The sequence below is a fragment of the Grampus griseus genome (genome assembly GCF_964374135.1).
Source record: "Grampus griseus genome assembly, chromosome: 17".
Classification (NCBI taxonomy): Eukaryota; Metazoa; Chordata; class Mammalia; order Artiodactyla; family Delphinidae; genus Grampus; species Grampus griseus.
The window spans coordinates 44,164,576-44,176,570 of NC_139011.1; the positions used below are offsets into that span (position 1 = coordinate 44,164,576).

At 43.6% G+C, this 11,995-nt stretch overlaps 1 pseudogene across 1 annotated transcript; it reads right to left on the reverse strand.

The window, feature by feature from the left end:
• Positions 1-4,140: 4,140 nt before the first annotated feature.
• Positions 4,141-11,325, reverse strand: LOC309835232 (histone-lysine N-methyltransferase SETD2-like; annotated as a pseudogene). The gene is made up of 2 exons: positions 11,193-11,325; positions 4,141-10,715 (listed from the first exon to the last, which is right to left on the reverse strand). The product of its transcript is annotated as a histone-lysine N-methyltransferase SETD2-like (transcript).
• Positions 11,326-11,995: the final 670 nt, after the last annotated feature.

Genomic DNA, 11,995 nt, shown 5'->3' on the forward strand with positions numbered 1-11,995 from the left:
AGATCTGTGGCAACAGCAACATAATAAGAGTGCCCTTGGGCTTCTGGTCCCAACTATGGAAGGGGGCAGAGCAATGATAGAGTGTGATGGAACAACAGCTATATGCAGTTTACGATACATTACAACAGGTGGAAGACATTACAAAAAATCTACCCGATTCTTTGAGCATGCAAAAAACCACTATTCATTTGTATGCAACATATAGGATCCCTGTGGACATCAATAGTGACTAAGGAATCTACTTTATTGACCATGAAGTTCAGGAATGGGCTGATACAAAGGACATACAGGGGCATTTCCACCTGCCTTACAACCCCACTGCTGCCGGGCTATGAAGAGACTACTTAAACAACAGTTGAGGTGGGAAACTCACTCTTAACACATGGACACATCCCAGGAGCAGTTATTCCAGTGCCAACGCCATGTTAACCCAGAGGTAACTAGTCAACACTGTTTGAGTTCAACTGTTGACCACCAAAGGACTGTTGCCAACTACAGGTCAGGACAGCAACTCATTTTTGCCCTTCACAGGATCTATCCCCAGGGGGACATATTATAAATAGCCCTTAGGACTGGCAGGTAAGTCCTCAGTGGTTTGGGTTTGCTGTCCTATTGGGGAATAGGATCAGAAAGGGATTTACAGATTTCATCTGTCTTCTACCCAGCCCCACCTCAGATTACTAAGGTAATTAATCCAGGCCTCTACTGTAGAAAGGCACCATTATACTAACTCTGTGTACTGTTACGTCACCTCTCCAGTATTCGGCACTGGCTGTGGAGACTGAGGATGGGCAGGTGGTATGGTATTGCAGGCCAGGACAAAATGCATAGACAGGGGTGGCATTACCTCAGAATGATATTACTGCTTGTATTTTGCTTAATGGTCATGATCTTCCATATATTGTGCCTGTTAGACATCTTGCAGCTTGCCCTACTCTGAGTGAAGGGAATCTGTTTGTGGACTGGGTGACAATGGTGGCCTCACTGAGAAATGAGTTTGATTGCCGGCTTTACAGCAAAATGCCATTGTCAACCTCTGAGAGTCCATGAAAAATTGACTTGATAAGCTCCTGGTTCCAAAGCCCACCTGTTGGACTGTCTCTATTGCATTTGTGGTGTTTGGTTGCAGTTGCACTTCTACCTACCTGTCCTCGGGAATATAGCAGAAGAAGTATGGGCCAAGATCATAGAGGTCATACAGGGTATGTAAGGGTGGAGTGTTTGACCACGCCATTCAAGATGACTGTCCTCTTGCTCCGTATATCCCCTGTTCAGCCAGTACCTGCTTCACTCACATGACTATCCAATCTTCTTAATTATAGGGCTTAATTAGTAACTGCCTATGTGCTTGCTTCCTGCCCCAGCTGCTGGTCTCTCTGGTGATTTATGAGCCAACCTGACCATTAATTCCCCCTATAAATGGTAGCCTCCTCTTCCCCTGGGTAGCAAAGACTGCTGCCATGTCCTGCTTGCTGTCTGCCACAAACAGTGAGGTGTTGCTCCAGGACCTTGCTTCAGGTGTGTAAGATCCCTTGTCCAATAAGTCACTGATGTCTCTTGCTGTCTCTAGGCTCTTTCTTCAGGCTTGAGGCTGGAAACTACAAGCCTTGCAGGCCTGTGGGGTGCAGCCCAACATATGATTTTAATCTTCAATTTACTGGGACTTGTCTTGTGGCCTAGCATGTGATCTATCCTGGAGAATAGAACTTTTGCTTTTAAAAGACTTGCCTGATTAGATAAGTTGGACCCACCCAGGATAATCTCCCTTTGAATTGTAGTCAGCTTATTAGGGACCCTAATTTCATCTGCAAAATTCCTTTTGCCATATTGTTGTATAATTATGAAGGTGATATCCAATTGTATTTACACATCCCTACAATGCTCAAAGGAAATTACACTGGTGTTTACCCCAGGGGGAAGGAATTGTGGGAGCCATCTTAGAATTCTGCCTACCACAGACTGCCCCCTGGCCATCTTACACTTCTTATACCACTGAGCCAACAGGTGAAAAAGGTTAATCTACTGGTGTTATGAACTCAGTTACCACAGGAAATTGTTTGCCTTTATAATGGAAGCAAGGAGGATTTTTTCTGGAACCCAGGAGATTTTCTCTGGAACCCAGGAGATTTTCTGAGGTTCACCTTCAACACTTCCATGCCAACAGTAAAGATCAATGGAAAGCTACAGGAACTGGAAAAAGGCAGGATAATTGAGGATTCAGACCATTCAGAAGGGAAGGATTGAATCATTCTACCAGTAAGGAATCTGGATGGAGCTGTGGGTTCTGGCTGTGGGCAAGGAAAACAGGGAATAAGTGGGTGAAGGTGGAAGCTATAGACGTCAACTCTGACCTCGTGAATAACTACAGAAACCAGGACTGGTAGCTTTGCATATTTTCTGTTATATATATGTGTTTATTCTAACTTCTCCTTCCCATTTTAATTTTATATAACACTAGGCGGAGGTCAACTTTACAATGTAGTCTTTGGTGGGACCTAAGACTGAAATTGAGGCCTAATTAATATAGGCAGAAATGGATTCAATGACCGTTGGGACTTTGTGTTTTACCTGGGGGAAGGGCAAGAACTTCACTTATCAGAGGGTTAGCTGTTTCTTGCTAAAATGTAGTTTCTTTGCTGGGCAGGCATTGAAATGTGTGTAGAATGGTGCATATGAAAGCTGAGAAGTCAAAGGTGTTGACTGAGCTGCTTATGAACTTATTGCTTCCCAGCTCCAAATTCATTCTCCAATTGCACACCCAGAGTGCTCAGTCCTTTGACCACCTTGTAGCCCCAGCCCGGGAGCCTTGGTGATCACCTTGCTGCGGTCTTAAGAGGCACACCGCGTGCTTCTGGCTTCATGCTGTAGCAACCCACAGCCCTCACCATGCACACTCCCAAGCATGACCAGGCCTGACTTTCCTGCCCCCTGCAGGGCTGTTCCTGAGACCTTTCCAAGGTGGGCAATGTCCACTCTGGCTTGGCATCTGCAGAAACATCCCAGCTTCCTCAGCAACCTGCTTACCTGCCTTGGCTTGCCTGTGTCTTAGGTGATTGTTTCCTCTTTATCACATGACCATAAACCAGTTCTGGCACAGGCAACCCAGCAAATTTTCTCACCAGCCAGTGGTTGTCTGCAACTGCACCTTCTCCAAAATTCAATTAACTATCAAGTTAAGAAAAAAGGGATTCTGTTGGAGCCAAACTGATTATTATAACCTGGGAAGCAGATTCTCAGAAAGCACTGAGAACTCTTCCACCTGTTAGAAGTTGAAGGCATAGACATCCTTTTTATTTTTTCTTTAATTGATTCTATGTTTTACATAAAAAGTTCAGTAAAAATTGGATAAAGTAAAGTGCACTGTTGTGGCCTCTCCCGTTGCAGAGCACAGGCTCTGGATGCGCAGGCTCAGCGGCCATGGCTCACGGGCCCAGCTGCTCTGCAGCATGTGGGATCTTCTCAGACCGGGGCATGAACCCGTGTCCCCTGCATCTGCAGGTGGACTCTCAACAACTGCGCCACCAGGGAAGCCCAAGTAAAGTGATTTTAAGCAGTAAATCAATCTTATCAACATAGCACAAGGCTGGCCGAAACCACAAGGCAGCCTGCTCTGGAATATTTACATGATAACACATTAAACCTTGCAGGAGAACTTAAACCTTACTTACAAAGTCTTCTGTGATCCTAGCACGCAGAGGCTTAAAAGCAAAACAAAAGCCAAAAACCAGGAAAGACAAATTATTTTCAATACATTCACATATACCTTAAAATATAATACAGATCGTCAGGGTAAGGGGTCGTGGGTGAGGATGCACATGAGTCTGTGCGCTGACAGCACTGCCAAAGAGGAGACCCAGCCTTGAGAGTGGGGTCAGGCCTGGCCGGGGTCTCAGAAGGGAAGGTCTCAAGGGCCTAAACCCTTGCATCAGATGGCCTCTACCAACAGCTCACAACCAGGGACCGCTTGTTGTAGATGGAGCTCATTTTTGTAAGCTCATTCTGCAGGTTTGAATTCCCCAGGGTGATGTGTCATCAGTAGCACAGCCCTGACAGTGGGGTGGGGAGAGAGGGCCCACGGGATTTCTTCTCCTCAGAGTCTCTCCTACCAGCTTGCCCATCCTCCCACCCTGGCCCTGAAGGTCACTCTAATTCAGTGTCCCGTTTGGGTATGTAAACAGCCCCAAACTTCTGCATGTACTTCTTAATGTACTCCTTGGTTTTGTGTCTCACATTCTCATTGCACTCCATGTCCTTGGGATTCTTACAGTACTTCAGCTCCTTATTCATTACGCCGTGAGTAGCTTGCAAGCTAGGTGTTTGAAATCTTCAGTTGTGGTAATTCTTCCCACTTTGCAGTCAGGTTTCCAGTAAGGGTTCAGGCACTGGACGATGAACTGGGATATCTCTTTTCTGAATACTTCTTTGCTTTTCTTAGCCAGCTCACTGGGGGCATCTGCTTCTGCTGTCTTAGGCTTCTTTGAGGTCTTCATGGGATTTTCATCATATGTTGGGGTTCCCAGGTCCATCTCAGCTTCATGCTCAAGGCTGGCATCATCTCCTGGGCTTTCCCAAGGAGGAGGATCCCACTGAGTCTGCCTTGTGATCACATGGTAGTAGTAAATCTTCCCTTCTGGGTCTCGGGCTGTCTTCCAGTTGGGAGGTAAGACAATGGTTTTTGGTTTGGGAGGAGATGTGGGTGGTAAATCCAAGAGGTTATTTGTCACAACCATTTCAGGTGGCTGTAAGGGCTGAGGCTACCCTGGTGCAACTATTGTAGTCACGGCTGTGGCTGGCTGTACCACCACTCCTCGTGGGTGAGCTGTGAGAATCTGTTGTCCCTGGATGTACTGAAGACTTGGCTGGGCATAACTCTGTACAATTGGTGGAGTTGTCTGTGAATAGGGTGACATCACACCATAGACAGTTGGACAAGCCTGTCCTTGATAATATATGGTTGCTTGAGACTGTGCAGGAGAGTACTGCTGCTGTACACTCATGGACTGTTGGTTTGAATCCCAAACACCATAATTCTGTCCCTGGACTGGGCCTGGGGCTGGCACTGGCAGGATGGTGACACTGGGGTCTTGGTGTACCACACCATCACTTTGGGCCACATACTGTGAACTGGAAACTTCCACAGGGGCTGCCACATGTGGCACCACTGGCACAGGTGGAGGGGCAGCAAGGGGTTCTGTAGAATGTCCCACCAAGGGCTGAGAATAATCTTAAGGAGAAGGAGAACACACAGGATCCATGCTGGGTGTGGGGAGGAGCACCTTACCAGCATTAGGATTGCTGGGATCCACATAGGCCTGCATGGGGTAACCTGGTGGGTAGCCAGCAAAGTGGTGATGAGGGGCATGGTAGCCAAGAGAGTCATAGGGCAGTGGAGACGTCATTCCCAGGTTCTGCATCTGCTGCTGTTGTTTTTGAGCCTCCCGCTGAGCTACCTCCTGCTCAAACAACTTTCGACGCTCCTCTGTAGAAAGTTGATTGCGATCTTGAATTCATACTTTCTTTTTAGAAGTTGGTGTATCATATCTGCCACCTGGCCTTTTTGTTCCCCGCTCATAGGCAGTAGAAGGTGGTGAGAGGGAGCCCCTTCATTTCCTTTTCTCTTTATTTTGAGTTTGTTTGTCTGGGTCTCTCTTTCTTGACCTGTTAGGAGTTTTTGGGGCAACTTTGATCTCTGAAGCCAACAGCATCCCTTCCTTGTTCGGTTATTGTGCTCTCCTTTTCAGTTTGCCTTTTCTTTGGAATTCGATATACCTCCTTTAGGTCTTTCCAACTGTCCAGGAGCTTGGTGGCCAAATCACTTATATCTACTGTTTTATGTGGCTGTTCCTGGCTCTTCTCACTCTTCACATCAGGTACACCCTCCTCTTCATCTTGGGATGGTGTTTCCTCAGCAATAGGTTCGGCTAGTTTTGTGCCATTGCTCTGTTTAGGCTCTATTTCAGTGTCAGCCTCTGGTTCAGATGTGGGTAGCTTAATGGCCTCCACAGCAATTTCACTATCAACTTTGATTCAGGCAGCTGTTGTGTGAGTAGCTGTTGTTCCTCTTCTTCTATAGAGATGTTTTCTAACTGGTCAACGTCCTTTTTGCCATCCTTGCCTTCTAGCTCACTGATAGCATCAGAGATCGCACTGTCCATGCCATTTTCACTTATAATTTTAAGTCTGCGAAACATTAGCTTCTTGAGGGTGTCTGTGTCAGCTTCTATGCTCAGCTTAGAGAACGTGTGTGAGCACGTGATGTATTCTCGGTAGAATACCCATCTCCTTCTCTCAGCTGAGGGACAGCAGTCTTGGTTTGAGACCAACATTGAGTAATAGGAAGTACTTTGCTTTCCTCCAACATATTTTTAGTAGGAATGGGTAAATGTTCCAAAGTCTTTATAATCTCTTCCTGAAACTTCTGGTTACTTTCCCGGCCATCACATAGTTCTTCCATCCAGATCCACAACAAAGGCAGCCCATGACGTTCCAGAAAGGACTTCAGGCAAGACTGTGAATGTGTGTTCTGTATGAGCTTGAGACAGGTAAGTTTCTGTTCCAAAGTTTCAATTCTAACCATTAGCCAGGATAAGCTGAGCACCTGGTTTTTATCAGAGAGACCCTCACCATTTTCCATCAGAGCTTCTAGCTCTCCATCCACCGAATCCTTCTTCCGAGATCGTTCTTTCTTCATTTTCCCTCCTGCTGCTCTGATGTTGACTCTGTTCTCTCCTCCCAGGTAACCCCGGCAATTAGCCAACCCACAGAAACATCTCTGTGCTTCCTTCCTGAACTGATAGTCAAATGTTAACTCTGAGCCTGAAGGAACCAGTTTGGTGGTAAAAATCCCAACTCTCAGTTGTCCGTTCACAGTCCATTTTCGAGTCTCACAGTTTGGTTCATAGCTGTGATTCATGAACGGGAGCAATTTCCTTTTTGAGGGGCATCTATTATCTCATCATTCTTCAGGGCCATGAAATAGTAGTGGATGTTTTTGTTTCGTGCATACTCCTTTACCCGGGCTTTAAACTCTTTATGATCAAGTACCTCTCCACAATATTCCAGGACAAAGGTGTTCGAAGGAAGGTCTTTAGCAGGTCTCAAGCCCCAGCCTTTCTTTTCTGTGAGTATGACTTCCACATCTGCATGCTGTTTTCTTTGAAACCGTCTATTGGAACAATAATCCCCATTTGGACAACGAGAAGAACATTCAATCATGAGAAGATGATTAAGACAATCTTTCCCACATGCTATTTCACCTTGAGCTCTTTCATCTTTAGAAAGAGGTGTACACTCACACTGCATTCGCTTAATATCCCGATGGGATTTATTCTTCTTTCTTTCTGTTAAATAAACATTTTATTCAATCAGATCAAAGTAAGAAGGCATCTTCCCTTGTTTGGCACACTCCTTCCACCACTCTGGGTCCCTGAAGTCCTTCATGACACACAAAGGCCCAACCAATGCTGAGCTTAGAGGCACTGCTGTCTCTCCCTGCTCTACCTCCACTCTAACTTTCTTTCTGTCCTGAAGCTCACCATCACTTTCAGAATCACTCCCCAATTCCTGTCTCCTTTTTTTAAGAGGCCCTCTATCTTTCATATCATTTTTTTCTAAGTTTTTCAAAAGATCTTTCTCCTCATTCACAGCTAAAGAGTCCTTAATGGAATTGCTGCTTATTTCAGGTGCTTGCACTGACCCCTTGTCCTTCTGAAGGGACAGAAAAAAAATATTGGGCTGGCCTGAAGAGTGAGATCCTCCACGTTGATCCCAATTCTCCTCCTCTTCACGGTCATCTGTTAAGGAATCTGGTACCTGCCCTTGAATTTGGTCATACACAACCCCAGTTCCAGGTGGTCTACCTGCTGATCTTGGATCCCAGTAGCCATTGCCTTGCCAGTAATTACCTGTCCCACTATACTGTTCTGCACTTTGCTGATACTTGTGTCCACCACAGGCTCCATAGCTGCTGTCAGGTTGCTGATATGTGATAGTAGGCTTTTCTTGTTGAGAGAAGTCCCACCCTAGATTTCTGAGCTCTTCTGATGATGAACGGAAACCATCCACTTGGGAGATCTCACAAGAAGAAAAATTTGACTCTGTTTTTCCCAGTCTACTATCTGGCCTGTTAGGGAAAGTGGTCTGTTGCCGAGACTTACTTGAGACATCTTCAAAATCATCAGAAGAATAAACTGGCAGCTCTTCTTTCTGCCTAGAAGTTATTTTGGCTTTCACTGCTTCCTCAGAGTTTGGATGACCTAGAGGATCATATTTTATGTCTGTATGACTGTAATATCAACCCCATCACTCTGAGGATGAGCAATTTCAGACAGGTGATTATCTATCTGTTTTTGGCTGGGCTGTGTAAAAGAGATTTCTGAATTCTTCTCTGTTGCTTCATGAAAGAAGAACTTCTCAGTTTGAGGACAGGCTTTACTTGCTATACTCTCAAATTTTTCCTCATATGAATGCCTCCTTGGCTCCAATCGCTCATCTTCCCAGTGGTCAGAATAGTGTCTGTAACTTTGACTGCTCCGAGAAGAACAAGGACTTGTTTCTTCCATGGGAAAGTAGAATTCTTTGGCACAACCACAACAGACTGAAGACAGTTTCTTGGGATACTGCTATCATCAAAATCTGTATCTTCCGAATCACTTTCATCACTTGAACTTTTGGAAGAACCAGAATAATCTTCATGGACAGTGGATACAACCTCTGAGGCATGACCACTACTGTCACATTTTAAGGTATATGTTACACCATCACGGTCCTCCATGATTAAATTCAAATCTCAAGAAGAAAATACAACTTCTGAGTCATCAGAAGTACGTGCATGTCCTCTTCCACCTTCTTCATCTAAAGAGATTTCTGGTCTTCCTCTTCTATCAGGCAGTATGGAGTTCCCTTTTTCTTGAGTCTCTTGCACACATTTCCCAGATAGTCCATTATTATGCCTGTTTTCCCAGGAAGTAAATCCTCTTCCTGAATGAGGAAGACCACTAGCTACTTCTATTATTTCTTTCTCTGCATGCTTTAAAAAACTCTGAGCTTTTACTCTTCAGCACAGCATCCAGAACTGGAGATGTATTCTCTCCACATTGCAAGAGAGTTAAACTGTCTACGTTTGTCCCTCGTGTAAGACTCTGAAGAGATGAAGCAATACATGAGCTCCCTGTAGGTGGAAATAAATCATCAAAATGATTAACAGAAGCTGAACTAGTACTACCAACACTCTGCATATATTCTCCACATGCAAATTTTGAGTGCTGATCTGTCAGACTTCCATTATCACATATAACTGTTTTTGATTTCAAATGCACATTCATAAAGCTATTTGAAGAAATCTTCGTTACTAAAGGCTCAGTATTTTCAGCTCCGAATGACACAAAGAAGGGCAGTTGTCGTTTGAAGTACAGTATATATCTGAATCTTTGGTTTTACATCGAGAAACTCTCACATCAACTGGTTCTTTAACTATTGTTTTGGAATAATCTATAGTCATAACTGGCAAAGATATGAGTTGATCCTGGTGTGGTGACACTGGAGGTTCTGTTTCTCTAAATGGGCTTTCTGACTTACTATGCTGCATGCGAGTATCATCCAAGTTTTTTTCTTTACATCTATTAATGTTTTGAAATCCATTTGATGAAAGCATGCACGTTTTGACCAAAGGGGATACCTCTGATCCATTCACACTATCATCAGAAGACATCAAAACAGTGTCACGTTTAGAAGTGCAAAATGTTGCCAAATCAGATTCTGCCCCAGGAGATCCATTTATATTAAATTCGGTGGGACAATAACTTCTTAATTGATCATTCTTCACTTTACATAAAGAGTAATTCCTTAATACTGTCATAGCTATCATGTCCTATAAATTCAGACTTAAAAACAGGTGATTCATCTAGCTTTTTAAAAGTAGGTGAATCATTTAATCGATTTGATGGAGATGGCGACCCAATCTTCTCTCTTTCAGGAACTTTACTAATCACTCTTAATTCACTACCTTTTGAACAAGGAGTCTGTAAACTAAAAGAATGAGACTGTTTGATTTCCTCATTCAATTCTGTACAACATAAAGAATTTTTTAATTTATCAGACTTGGTTGCAGGTTTTGAAGGGCAGACTTATAATGGGAAGCACTCTTACTGTGCTTGGAATATGATGACCCGCGTTGGAATCCCTGTTCATTAGTGGGAGAATAACATATTTTCATTGCTTCATTTTCTGAAGTCCTTTTGGATTCTCCTTCTAATTTTGAAGAAGTCTTTCCTCTTTTTTCCATCTCTAAGTAAGAGGACTCAGTTTTACAGTCTCCATCAGATTTAGAATAGGAGGATGGCGTCTTATGTCTCTGTAAGAGCAAGGAGGAGACAAGGTGTGCCTTGAGTATGTCTTCTTATACTAACCATCCGAGTCAGAACTTTGTCTTGACCTGTTATCTGTATATGGCAGAGACTAGCGTGCCCTCTCTCGATAAGGGGAACTCCTATGGTAACGACCATCATAATGAGAGTCGTCATAATGGGATCGTTCTGACCGAGAATAGGGTGAAGTAGTTCTAGAACCTCTGTCAGATCTAAAACGAAACCTGCTCTACCTTCGCTCTCTCTCTGGTCTACAGCGAGAAGATATATAACAAGTATCTCTTTCAAGTTTTGAGTAGCTAAAATATTTATCATCTCTCTCTGTTTTAGATTGTGAAGATTTGAGGAGCTCTGCTTAATGTGTAATGCAGATGCACACTGGACATTAGGGAGGGAGAAGGCCCGAACAGAATTCTGTGTTTAATTTTTTTTGTCCTGCCTTTAAATTTTATTCCAGCAGAGGTATGAATGCCAGAGGGGGATCCTCTTCCAAGCTTGCCTTTTTTGGGTGCTCTCCCTCTGCCCTAGGGTACTGTTAAGAGTTCTCAACATGCAGTCATCCCTCAGCATGAGCAAGGAATTGGTTCTAAGGCTCCCCCTGCCCCCCCCAGTCCCCTGTGATTGCTGAAATCTCTTATATAAAATGGAGTAATACAGTCTGCCCTCAGTACCCCGGGGCTCCACATTGGAGGATTCTGCATCCAAGGATTCAATCTACTGCAATTCAATTTACGGTTGGTTGAATCCGGGGTGCAGAACCCATGGATACAGAGGGGTAATTGTATTTATTTCACTCTATTATAGCTTAACATTTCTGGTTAAATTTACCGTGGTCTGTCTCCTGGTTGGACCTAGATTGGTAGAGGTGTGATGACTTGTTTGAGTTTGGGACAAAGAAGTGAGCATGAGTAGCACTTTCTCCCCTCTCTTTGGGAATAAGCTGCACACAGAAAGCATGCATTGGGCCCCATTTCTCCATAAATATTACAAGGGCAGGTGGCAAAATAGTCTGTGTCCAGTGCTGTCTGTGGCTGGATGCATATGTCTGTATCATTATGGGCCTCAGTGTAAGGAAGCCCTCTTTTACACAGATATAAGGCTGAAATTAGAGAATGAGCATTATTAGTAATAAAGACAATACATCATGTTCCACATACCTCTTGTCTACTTATGAATTACTTTAGAACCTGGGTGAGGAAGAGGTTAACATGCTTCACTTAAGGGAAGAATCTTATTACTATTTCTTTTGACAAGTTGAGTGTGAATTGGTTTTATCACTTCCTAGGCTTGTTCTATTCATAATTAACATATATTGAAACTTACATTAATATAAACAGACAATCCTGCAATATTTGCTGTCAGAAAATAGATAAGGGACAACCTTCAAATCCAACTTTTGTGTAGTTGGGCCTTCAACTATAAGCAGGTTTTAGTTATTTTTCTAAGTTTCTTATGCTTTTCATGGTGAGTTGAATATCTTTATTATAAAAAAAAAGGTTTCTCTGTAAAACTAAACATTTTAAAGAACATATACAACATACATAAGGGTCTCAAAATGCTCACTTTTCATAAAAATGACATCTATTTCCATAGACGAGTTCATCAACATCCTGACAGCTGATGGAAAAGTG